This window comes from Plecotus auritus (assembly GCF_963455305.1).
Source record: "Plecotus auritus genome assembly, chromosome: 3".
Classification (NCBI taxonomy): Eukaryota; Metazoa; Chordata; class Mammalia; order Chiroptera; family Vespertilionidae; genus Plecotus; species Plecotus auritus.
The window spans coordinates 218,817,146-218,830,243 of NC_137772.1; the positions used below are offsets into that span (position 1 = coordinate 218,817,146).

At 38.3% G+C, this 13,098-nt stretch overlaps 1 protein-coding gene across 50 annotated transcripts in view; it reads right to left on the bottom strand.

The window, feature by feature from the left end:
- RBFOX2 (RNA binding fox-1 homolog 2) overlaps positions 1-13,098 on the bottom strand; it is a 258,497-nt gene that overhangs the window by 54,826 nt on the left and 190,573 nt on the right. The gene's annotated exons all lie outside the window — the stretch shown is intronic.

Consider the following 13,098-nt stretch of genomic DNA (forward strand, 5'->3'; position numbering starts at 1 on the left):
ATTATAAGAGTTGAAATTAGTTTGTGCCATTAGTATTTTCTTTAGGGCATTCTATTCCTTTAGTGATTCTTAGGTGGAAACAAATCAAATTCATTAAATTATAATTCATAACAATAGGTAGAATGACATTATAAATTAAATGCTCAAAACCACACAATAGAGACTTTCCGATTTTAAGAGCATAGCGTTCAGGAGAAAGTATATTATAAAAAAAAATTAACCTTTGGATTTCAAGGTAAAGATTTATTTAAGTTTTGGCTACTAGGTTAATAATACCTTTCCTTAACTTAGAAATATTCAAAAAGTTTCCCAGACAAAACACTTGAAATCGAGTTTTCCATAATTACTGCCAGCGCTATCAGGTTAACAACATAGCAGGACTCCTCCACACAATATCCATTCCCACATGCTTGCTTGGGATCTAGTGTGATATTTGATATATCATAAAGAACGTGCAGTAACTATAGAAATTATTATAAGCCATTTTAGTTCCACAATCCGAATTTGAATCTTGGGTAATAGATTTGGCAAAACCCTCCCTCCTCAACAATTCACTTCCTGACCTCCCATTTTATTCCATAAAAAGCAAAGCCGTAATTTTACTGAAGATATGCTAATCTGCAGTCTTGAACCACTGTCCTTCTGGAAATTGTTGGCAGAGATGGCTTCAAAATGTTAGCATTTTGATCAACACTCCCCTCCCCACCTCACATTTTAGACATCAAATCATTAGGGATCAAAGAAAATCAGGGTTTATGTTACTTGGTTTCCTCCTAATCATGAGCATCACTTCCTTCAAACAAGGAAGTAATGATTCCTTTCTCTCTCCTCCCAATTTCCTTCTTCCCCCTCAATTCAAGAAGGGATTCTTTACCCACTGAGAAGTGCAGGAAACAGGTCCTTCAGCAGCATTTTCTAAACCTCATGTCAGGCTTTTAACATTAACTTGATGGCTATTAAAACTCACACTATCGGAGGAGAAACCAAGATGGCGGCATAGGTAAACACCTAAACTGCTGCCTCACACAACAATTTCAAAACTACAACTAAAAGACAAAACGGACACCATCCAGAACCACAGGAAGGCTGGCTGAGTGGAAATTCTACAACTAGAAGGAAAGAGAAAAACACACTGAGACTCAGAGAAGCTGCAGGAAGCAGAGGTACTGAGACGCACACGTGCAGAGAGGACTGGCAACTGAGTGTGTGGCTGGCTTTCTCAAGTGGGAGAGAGACAAAAGCTCCCGACTGCGCTGAACTCCAGTTCCAGGCGAGACTCTGGGGACCCAGACTCATTCGGGGAGAAACTGGACTGTTTGGCAGCGGGCAGAACTAGAGGGTGGCTTTCTCTCAGAGGTGCTTGCAGCAATTACCACGGGACACTGAGACACAGGGGTCTATTAGGGCAGGGCTGATGGGAAACCAATGCTGTCTGCTCCGCCCCAACCAAGCTGAGCACAGAGGCTTTTGCAAGTCTTGTCTCATAAGGGTGTCTCCAGCACAGAAGTTATCCCAGCATAGACATAGCTGATCCTCACAGCCAATTGGCCTGGAGGTCAATTCCTCCCAGTGATACCAATAACAATCAAGGCTTAACTACAACAAGACTGTGCACACAGCCCACAAAGGGGTGCACCAAGAGTGTCCACCTCAGGGAGGCTGAACCACTGGGCCCTATAGGACACCTAGCACACAAAGCCACTCTATCAACTCAGGGAAGCAGCCAAAATGTGGTGACAAAGAAAGAAATCACAAGTGAAAGAAATGGAGGAAAGCTAATGACTGGATATAGAGTTCAAAACCACGGTTATAAGACTTTTTAAGAATATCCTAGAAAATGCTGATAAATTTAGCGAGACCCTCAAGGATATGAAAAAGGACCAACTAGAAATCAAGCATACACTGACTGAAATTAAAAATATTATACAGAGATCTAACAGCAGACTAGAGGATCGCAAGAATTAAGTCAAAGATTTGAAATACAAAGAAGCAAAAAACACTCAACCGGAAAAGCAAAAAGAAAAAAGAATCCAAAAATATGAAGATAGTGTAAGGAGCCTCTGGGACAACTTCAAGTGTACCAACATCCGAATTATGGGGGTGCCAGAAGAAGAGAGAGAGCAAGATACTGAAAACCTATTGGAAGAAATAATGACAGAAAACTTCCCCCACCTGGTGAAAGAAATAGACTTACAAGTCCAGGAAGTACACAGAACCCCATACAAGAGGAATCCAAAGAGGACCACACCAAGACACATCATAATTAAAATGCCAAGGGCAAAAGACAAAGAGAGAATATTAAAAGCAGCAAGAGAAAAACAGTTAGTGACCTACAGGGGAGCACCCATACGACTGTCAGCTGATTTCTCAACAGAAACTATGCAGGCCAGACAGGAGTGGCAAGAAATATTCAAAGTGATGAACAGCAAGAACCTACAACCAAGATTACTCTACCCAGCAAAGCTATCATTCAGAATTGAAGGGCAGATAAAGAGCTTCACAGGTAAGAAAAAGCTAAAGTAGTTCATCACCACCAAACCAGTATTATATGAAATGCTGAAAGGTATTCTTTAAGAAGAGGAAGAAGAAAAAAACGGTAAAGATAAAAATTATGAACAACAAATACATATCTATCAACAAGTGAATCTAAAAATCAAGTGAATAAAAAAATCTGATGAACAGAATAAACTGGTGAATATAATAGAATCAGGGGCATAGAAAGGGAGTGGACTGACAATTCTCGGGGGGAAAGGGGTGTGGGGGGTGTGGGAAGAGACTAGACAAAAATCATACACCTATTGATGAGGACAGTGGGGGGGGGGGTAAGGGCAAAGGGTGGGGTGGGAACCGGGTGGAGGGGAACTATGGGGGAAAAAAGAGGAACAAGTGTAATAATCTGAATAAAGGTTTATTAAATTTAAAAATATAAAACACACACTATCGCAAATAAAATGCATCCAAAGTTACAGAAAGGTCTCACACTATTTTTAAAGGAAGAATCAACCATCAATACTATAATCAGTTATTCTGCATAAAACAGACAAAATGTACAAAGGCTATTATAAATGAAGAGGAATAATTAATATAATAATGTTAATCCTTCCAAAAATAAAATGTCATTTCCAATCAGAAGCAAATGTGTCTGGGGAAGGAACTAGAACTAAATACCTTTCCAATTTGTATATGAAAAACCACTAGGTAACTCTGGAAAATGACAAACTATGAAGAGGGGCATGCTCTATCATGTATTAACACTTGTTGTGAAACTACTGTGATTAAACAAAGGGATTAATGGAACAATGATAATCCTAAAAAAGAGTGGAGCTTATCTGGAAACTTAATAGAAGATAAAGGCTGCATTTCAATTCAGAGTGTGTGTGTGTGTGTGTGTGTGTGTGTGTGTGTGTGTTGGGGGAAGAGGGAGGTATTTATCCTACGGTATTTGTAAAAGTTGGGTACTTTCCAGAAAGAAAATAAAATTAACCCCTTAGCGTATAGCCCACACCAAAAAATTTTATTCCAGGAGGAATAAAATCTAATATAACAACTACAACTATAAAAAAAATAATTTGGGAGTATAACTGGAGTCTGGAGAATTCTTAAGTGAGGCAGGAAACCTAAAAACCAGAAAGGAAAAAAGAGAGGGGGAGTCATAAGGAGGGAAAAAGAAAGGGGGAGAAATGGGCCTCAAAATCAAAAGTAAGCCAACCAGGGGGAAATATTTTCAACAGGTAAGAAAGACACAATGGGCTTTTTCATTACTAATGCAAGAGTAAGTCACACAGATTGAAAAGAAATACAACAGAAAAAGAGGCAAACTGAATTATTCACAGAAGATGAAATACAAATGGTTGATCCAATAAACATGCTCAATCTCTAACAAATGAAAATACATATTAACAACAAAATAAGTCCAGTTTTTAGGCATTAAATCAGAAAATTAAAAAGTTTTATTGAGGAGTAATTGGCATACAATAAACTGCATCTATTTATAGTGTAAAATATGGCCCATTTGACATATATGTACACATTTCATATGTACACACATGAAGTCATCACCACAATCAAAACAGCAAACATATCTATCCCAAATCCCCAAGTTCTCTTGTACTCCTAATAATACGCATATATTGCTTTTGTAACAAAGCCTATAAAGTATTTTTAATATAAAAGAGAATGAAAAGAAAAATGGAATCAATAAGAGGAAGCCAATATGCTGAAGCACTGAATTATTGTGCTATTCTTAAGAAAATGAGAGTGACATTCCCTAGAGATAAAGATTCATAACCGTCTTTCATTTTAGTTACACAGCATCAAAATTCAGCAGTCTCCAGTGTCCAAGAATAATTTCTACATGGTACGAAAGTTTGCTTTACATAAAAATCTCCTCTTTGTTTAGTTCTTAGAAATTATGCTATGAAAACTTTAAATTTTTACCTATAATTTTTCAGGGGAAAACTCTACCTTTGTCACTCATCACTGTATAAATTATTTTCATTATCTTAATGTTGGGCTATTGTAGATGATTTCTCCATAGCTGTTCTGGGCATCCTAAAAGGAAAGTAAAACAACTCTCTTCCTCTCCTTCTATCAACTCAATGTTATTATCTCTATCGATCTACCTACCCACCTACCCACCCACCCACCCACCTACATGAAGCAGTATGCTTCAGAAGTCCTTGCAGGATTTACTGGCCTGAAGACAGATATGAAAGCGAACCTTGAAATTCAGGTAGACTGGTGAATGAAAGAGATTAAGAGTACCAAAGTCTCCACAGATCCACACTCCAACTTCAGGATAAATATGATCTTATAGGGCACAGGGAGGGCCACTAAATGACTGGTAAAAGACACTCTTTCCAGTTATGATTAACATGGCAAAGGGGATTGGGAATGCTCTGCCTGGGCTCCGCTCCCCACCCCAGCCCTGTTGGGAACGATACTCTAGACACTAGTACACAGTCTTCACACTCCCCCAGGGCTAGTCTCCATGAAGCTGGCTCAGCCAACTATATAAACATCAATTAGCAGTGGGAGATGAGGGAAGAAAGGTAAAAACATTCTGTAGGATCCACTTGTAGCCTCAGTACTGTGTATTTCAAGGAGATGAAAGGCAGAAAAGGAAGATCAAGAAGCAATTCTGGATAGATTATTTTGTTACTTATAGGAATGTTTTCTATTTTTGTTAAACAAAAACAATCATACCTTAATACTAAGGGAATGAAATTGGGAGAGGAGTGATTTCATATTTTATCTCATACACTCTGCAATGTTTGAAAAATTTCCCAAGTATGTATGTATTATTAAAAATGTTAAATGGTTTCTGATTTCTATTAAATTTCTGGAGTTATAAGTACAGAAGAGAAGTACTATAGCCACCAGCAAACTAGGAGATAACCGTTCACATGATTATTTCTAGGCAAGAATTTACCTCTGTATTTGTGTGAAAATGTTGTTATTAATACCACAGGCTAAAGCAGCTCAGGTATCTCTCACCTGAGAAAATGAATTATTAACTAAATACCTACTGTGGGTCCACAACTGTCATAGACACTGAGACATCACAACAAAAGTTAGAAATGCGCCTCTCAGGAGTGAACGGTCACATTAGGGAGGTTATTACAAATATGCAAAACTTCAATACGATTCAGAGCAGTAGGTATGAGTACTGAATTGGTGACACAAAGGTTCACTATTCCCTACTAAATACATTCAAACTCCTCTAGACCAGGCGTCCTCAAACTGCGGCCCACCGAGGACATTTATCCGGCCCGCCGGGTGCTGCTGCCTGTCCTGCTTAGCAGCTGACACATCCCGGGCCCACAGTGCGCACAGGAATTTGTTCATAGTTGTTTTTTTTAAAACTATAGTCCGGCCCGCCAACGGTCTGAGGGACAGTGAACTGGCCCCCTGTTTAAAAAGTTTGAGGACCCCTGCTCTAGACACTCCCTCACCTGGTAATATTAGCTGCTTACATGTAATGAATGCTTATTATGTATCTAGCAATACACTAAGCAGTGAGTGTGTGTATTCATTCAATTCTCAGACCCTTATAAAGTAGGTATTCCCATTATTCTCCTTTTACAGAGAAGGAAACCAACATTTTGAAAGGTTAAGTATCTTATCAAAAACCACTCAGCTGGTAACTGACATGAGCAGACTCAAAGCCAGTGTTCCCAGTCACTACTCCAGGTGGCATCTCCAGTGAGTGGGGTCTTTAACCAATTTTCCCCCAGTCATATCATACACAATTCCTAAGTCTAATTCTGCGTTGCAAGGAATGGAGACTATTCAATATTCCCCACATAGGGTGCTTTCCCAAACACAGCCAGACAGTTACTGTAGGGATCAATGTCCTTCCCCAAGCTGCATCCGCTATGGAGAATATTCATGTATAATGAAAAACTTAGCTGGCCATAAACAATCAACTCAAATCATCCTTTCTCCCTGTAGCCAGTCCTAGAAAGGAAGTACGGTAGAAAGCAGGGGTCAGCACTTTTTCTGTGAAGGGCCAGGTAGTAACATTTTAGGCTTCGCAGGCCATAGCATTTGACGCAACACCTCGACTCTGCTGTTATAACACAAAGGCAGCCACAAAATGTCTTTTTCCTATAAATCACATGTAGTAACTAACAGTGACACATTATCATATATGGTCTTTTGTGTACAATGTGAAATATGTCAAATGTTTTAATTCTAAATTCAAATATACTATCACCGTACACTAGTTACCATCTAACAGGAAAAATGTATAACCCCAGGACCAAGTCTCAGCCCCTTTATCAAGTCTATTCCCTCACCCACAGCAATCTCAGAACTTCAATTATTATAGGTGGCTTTCAAGTAGCTTTTAGGTCTAACCATGTCCTTTCTCCCAAGCTTTTACGGGAGCTAAAGTAAAAAGAAGAAAGAGCATGAACCTGAAAGGCCCGAGTTTAAGTCCTAACTATGCCTCTTAGCAGATATGGGTAAACTATTTACTTAGCCTTCCCAGCCTGTTTCTTCATCTGCAAAATGGATTTACTTTAGAGAGTTGTTGTGAGGATTAAATGAGAGCAAGTGAAACTCATTAATATAGCACCAGTCATCCTAATTAGATTTCTTTCCTTGCTTCCAATTCTTGCAGGTGCACATTTCCAACTCAGACTGGATCCGTCCACCCCCAGTGTCCCACTAACATTACAAACTCTGTACATCTAAGTCAATTTATTACCTTCTTACTTCTGCTAATTGAGTTAATCATTTTTTCCAGTGAACTAGGACTTGAAACCTCTCCCTATCCTTTAGGATATTTTGCTCTATATATACTGCTTGGGGTAAATGAGTCTGCTTTGTTATTGTTCCTTAAGCATAGCCTCTGTTCCTACTTAATTATTCTGAGTATTACTTATATCAATTACTTACCGACATTTAAGCATCTACTACATGCTAGTTGTGGGAGGAAAGGGAAGACACGAGGGCAAAAAGAAGACTTTGCTTTCAGAGGACCAAGTTTAACAGGTGAGAAAGGCACATAAACATCAATATTATTTGAGATACAAATAAAGCTAAGCATAAAGTGCTATAGGAGAACATAGAATGGCCCAAAATGAAACTGTCTTTATTTTTCCATATTAAGGTCTATGTAATCTTGGAGAATGTTATTTTCATTTGTTTATATCTTCCCATTTGTTTTTCAACTTCATTCTAATATTTTTAGTTTGATAATCCTGTATCCAACTGATATATCTAGTTAGCTCTTGTGCTGCTTCCAATGAACAGGCTGCAAATCCTAAGAGAAAAGTTTCCCAATTCCCATATTACACTTATGATCAGAAATATATCAATATTAATTTTATTCTCACCAACATAAAAAGAATCCCTTTGTTATTTAGGTAGAGCACCTTCTCATCAGTTTACTACTCCTGCCAATGTCACTAATCATTTTCGAAAGGCTGTAGATAAAAGTAAATTAATTTTCTAGGATTGTAATAGAAAGGAAATATTTTTGCCTTTAAGCATTTTACAAATGATGTCATTTTTATCCCCTGCGATTTGCTTAGATAGGCTCAGATTTCAAACTCTCCCCGTCTTCGAATAAAAGGTTACAGAAGGCTTTAGGTTGACATTGCCTAAGGAAAGGCCTCTTATTTTTCTCAGCTCCTGAACTAAAAGCAGTGATTTCTGCCCAGATATATCTCTAATCAAAGGGGAAAAAGAGCGGTATAACTGTTACCACAGAAAGAACATTAAACTGGATTTAAGATCATCTAGAATCAATTTAAAAAAATTTTAAAAATTATGTAGAAAAAAGAAAATTCAGAAAATAAAATGGATGAATAAACATGTACAAAAATAAAACAATGCCCATTTACTAGACATAAAGAAAAATTCATTTTAGAGTCTCAATTAACCTACATTTTTAAATTTAATAATGGCAAAATAAAGTTAGAAAGATAAACGTATTTTCTCTCCCACAAAGAATATAAATTATACCCAGAACCAAAAGATGTTGGGCAATCTGAAGGTAAATTAGAAATTGAGAGGAAAAACCTCTTCAATTTTTATGTTCAGGTTGAATTCCAACAGTTCATTTTTCATTTGGTTGTCTGTAACTTAGTTGATAGCTGGGATCTCAAGGAAGCTCTCAAAAATAGATTGTGATGATCATATGATAATGATCATAGTAATAAAAATCCAACCACCAACTGAAATATTAACTTGAAGGGAAGTATTGTCTGATTCCAAGAAAAGAGTCCAGGGACACATCTATTCCTGCTGCAGTCTGAACAATAAGGTCACTAACCCCATCCATTTGGACCCACTTCACTACACTTAGTCCCACACCCACAAACTCATCTTTTACCAGGTTCCTTGAGTGCAGAGATTCCCAGATTTTTTTTTTTTTTGCCTAAAATACATACATTTTATTTTTAAATCAAGGTCCTCCCCCACATATTATGATTCAGTGAGTTGAAATAGGGTCCTGGTACTACAGGTATAGGTGGTTTGGTGGTGTCGGGTGCCTCTAAAAAATGACCTGAGGCATCTACACTTCTAGAAGGTCAGAGATTAGGGAAGGAATAGGTTATGAGAGGAAGATAATAGTGGCGATAAATGCAAATTACCTGAAAGTAGAGGACTGCCTTCTTATATGGAACCCACAGATGAAATGCAGGCCTAACAATGAATGGGTCCTTCTTTTAGTGTGGGGAGAACTGAAAAACCAGGACTGAAAAAGTAGGAGTGTGCTGCAGTCATCTGAAGGGGAGATGGAGAGCAGGCGGGAACTAAGTGCAATCCTGAGCTTTTGCAAACAGACCATAAGTAAAAATCAAATCAGGAAATATAACATACTTAGAATAAAAATAATTACTGAATCTGGTACATGCAAGTCTAAGGACAGGTCTAGGCTTGGCCAACAATACTGCAAACTTGCCAGCACATCATGTCTTCAAAACACACACACACACACACACACACACACACACACACACACACACACCCTACCTCTTTCAAATTACTCAGAGAAAAGCCAGCTCAACCTCTCCCCTGAGGCTGAGTTTTGCCATCTCAAAGCAATGAATATTTAAACAGATAAATAAATATTTCAGAACAAAGTCATTCAAACCAATATAGTCTATTAGGTTTAAAAATGACCAACCCTGTAATAGTTTAATGTTTCCAACCTCTTAAAAGCTCTTTCTTCCCTATCTCCTGAAAAGAGCATTTAGAACCTCAAACATTCACAAATCATGCATTCCACCGGCAATAAGAGACGAGAAATACTCTGGGTCAGCTACCTGCTTCCTTGGAAATGGAAGGCCCTACACACAATTAATGATTGGTTGTCTATTCTATTCAATGTAATTGTTGGTTTATACAACACACACGTGATTATTCTTTTTCTCCGCCAAATTTTTCACTACAGTTTAAATTAATTTATTCTTTATTCTGTCTTTATGCAAACAAAGAAAGTTTGCATTTTCTATAAACTAAATGTTAAACTGGAATATCCTTGAACATAGCCATAACTCAGTTTCAGAATAAAACATTAGCGAGATTTTGTAGTGCCTCCTGCATCATAAAATATTTAATTATTCTTCATAGATTTTGCACTTGTCCTATTACAGTCCACTTCTTTAAAATGAATGATTCAGAAGATACACATATAGTAACAGACACAATATTTTCCCTATACCCATCCCAGCAGCATTTTGTCTGAACCACAGTTACATGACGGTTAATTTCATAAGTAAAGCTCCTAAGTGGATCAGGGTCTGAATCACATACTTCCTCACCAAATCATACGCACATAACAGTTGATCTTTGGAAAATGCTTGCTAAATTGAATTCACCAGGTAGTTGAATATCTGCTTCTAAATTAGAAAGTCTGTAAAAAAGAAACAGTTCCCAACAGTTTTAGGAACTCTGCAGAAAGCTTACCACAATATAATAATTCATAAATATTTACCACAGAAAATAAGTTATTACAGTTCTATTAAATACGAATATTAATTGAAAGGCCACACAAGAGAGTTCACGTTCTGTACTGTGAAAAGTGAAAAAAATACATGAGAGTCTCTTACTAACTCTCATCCAAAAGAATATTTCTTTGAATAGTTCTCCTTTCTTCTTACTTAACCTCAAAGTAATCAATTTCCTAAGCAGCTGCTAGAATGCTATTTCTAAAATAAAATCTAAATCAGATACTGTTAATTTAATTCCCTTCTTAAAAATCCTAGGTTCCTCAATGCCTTTAGTCTCAAGTACAAACACCTCTGTGTGTGTGGAAGTCCTGCCCCTTGCTTACTTCATCTATTCAGCTTCAATTCTTGCCATCAAATATTTATTGAATATCTATCATGTATTAGATACTAGGTGCTGTGAAAACAACGGTGATTAAAAAGGCAAAGTTTCTGTCCTAGTGTTTGACTCTAGTAGGGAGAGACAAATAACAAACAGGCAAAGAAAAACATGAAACAGATGGTATGCTCTGGTGAAGAATAAAACAAATAAGAGGATACGTGAGTACAGGGTTGGAGGCATGGATGATCCCTATTTGAAACAGGAGGGTCAGGGCAGTTAACATCTGAGCAGAGACCTAAAGAAACTCAGGGAGCGAGCCATGTGTCTACCTGGGGGAAGAGCACTCCTGACAAAGGGAACACAGACTGGAACGCTCAGAGGTGAAACATGCTCGCTTACTGCACGAACTAGAAACAAGGAGGGCCATGTGACGGAACGGCAATAAGCAAAAGAACGGAGTGGCAGAGGGTGGAGAAAGGTGCCAGCGGTTTAAGGGCCACGTTGGGTAGAAATCTTGTAAAGCTTAAACCACTGTAGGGATTTGGGCTGTTACTCTCCAATGAGAGTTTTGAGCAGAGAAGTGCAGTGGTCAGATTTAGGGTTTAATGGATACTCAGCCAAGTCAGGTAGATCAGTTAGGAGGCGATCCTAACAACCCAACTGAGAGATGACAGCTGGTAGTCTTATGAGTATCAAATCCTGCAAGACACCGGTTTCACTTTCCGGTTTCTTTGCACCTGCTATTCCTTCTGCTTAGAAAGCCTTTCTCCTTTCTACCCATCTGACCAACTTGAACATACTCTTCACTACTTAGATTGATCATCTACTGCTTCCTGAGGTTTCTCTGATTCACCCAAATAGGAAAAAATAAAACCACTCTTGAACCTAATACCTAATTTTATTATAGCACTTCTATCACGATTATTTATTTACCCACCTGTTGCCTCTATAGAACATGGACTCTTTGAGCAATGGCTATTGTCCAGATTTAATTCATCTTTGTATCCCCAGTGACTGCCTTAAAAGCACTCAATAAATTTTGTTAAAGGAAATATGTACAACCCAGTAAAGTATACAAATAACTACAGCTTTTGTTATTTTTTTTAACATTATAACCAAAGTTAATACAAAAAGAGAGCAAAACTCAGCACAGGAAAACATAAGTGACATGAGGAGGAGAAGAGAGAGATCCGTTAGGATACTGCAAACTCTAATGGAACTTACCTAAGACTATAGACTACAGCAGAGGCAGGGGGAACTAGGTTAGGGGATAAGAGAGACGATCTAAAGGTAGAATCAGCAGAGCCCGGCAATGGGCATGGGGGGCAGACTACACCTAGATTTCAATCCTAGGGGACTGTATGATAAAGGGGTGTAAGGCAAGTATGGGTGATAAAAGAGAAAGGATCAATTCTAGAAGTCCCACTTCCCATTCTCTTACAAAAGATTATCCTGGTTTATACTACTAATTAGATTTTATTTTTCAATATATGAAGTTCATTTTTTTCAAATGCATGTGAAAAGTACTTTGATATTTATTTCTAGGGTGTTTTTGGCAACTCATTTTCCCTTTACAATTTAATTCCTATTTTTATCAAATGTAATACATGTACATGATAGCAAATCAAATGGGTAAAGAGTTCATGATAAAAAGCAGAGGTCTCCTACCCTTCCCATGGTCAGCCCTCTTGGGAGTGATGCTCTTTTAATAATTTCTTAGAAGACAGAGTTGGCTGCCACTAAGGGTTACTGACTCATCTCACCTTTCCCGGCTTCAATGGCAGGTCACTCTGCAAATCTGTGTGCACAGCTGGTAGGACCTTCCCTGAGGCAGGCCACTGAAGGGGGCAAGAGTGTTAACTGTTTATATGGGAAACTGACCGAGCAGGAGATGAGAGGAAACCAGTACAGAAAATCCCGCCCGCCCCCCCGCCCCCACTCCCTTTTGGATGGACTGGTCAGAGGAGCAATAACTCTATTCAACCTCGCTGGACTTCTACTGAAACCACGCAATCAGCAACACCTGTTACAAAGCTTTGGCCAGTGTTTCTTCCTGGTTTTCACGCCCCTTTCCTCAGCCCTGCTTTCCTGAGATTGTGCTCCCTCATAAAGTAGCAGCAGGTGAGTTTTGTCTCAGGCTCTGTTTCTAGGGAATGTGGGTTAAGGAAATCATCTGTGTCTTGCTCTACATTTTAAAAAATCCTATCTAATGAAGAGAATATGCTAATTGACCACCACACCCTCACAAATGCCAGCACCCACCACCAATAAATAGGGGATATGCTAATTGACCATCATATCCCAGAAGAT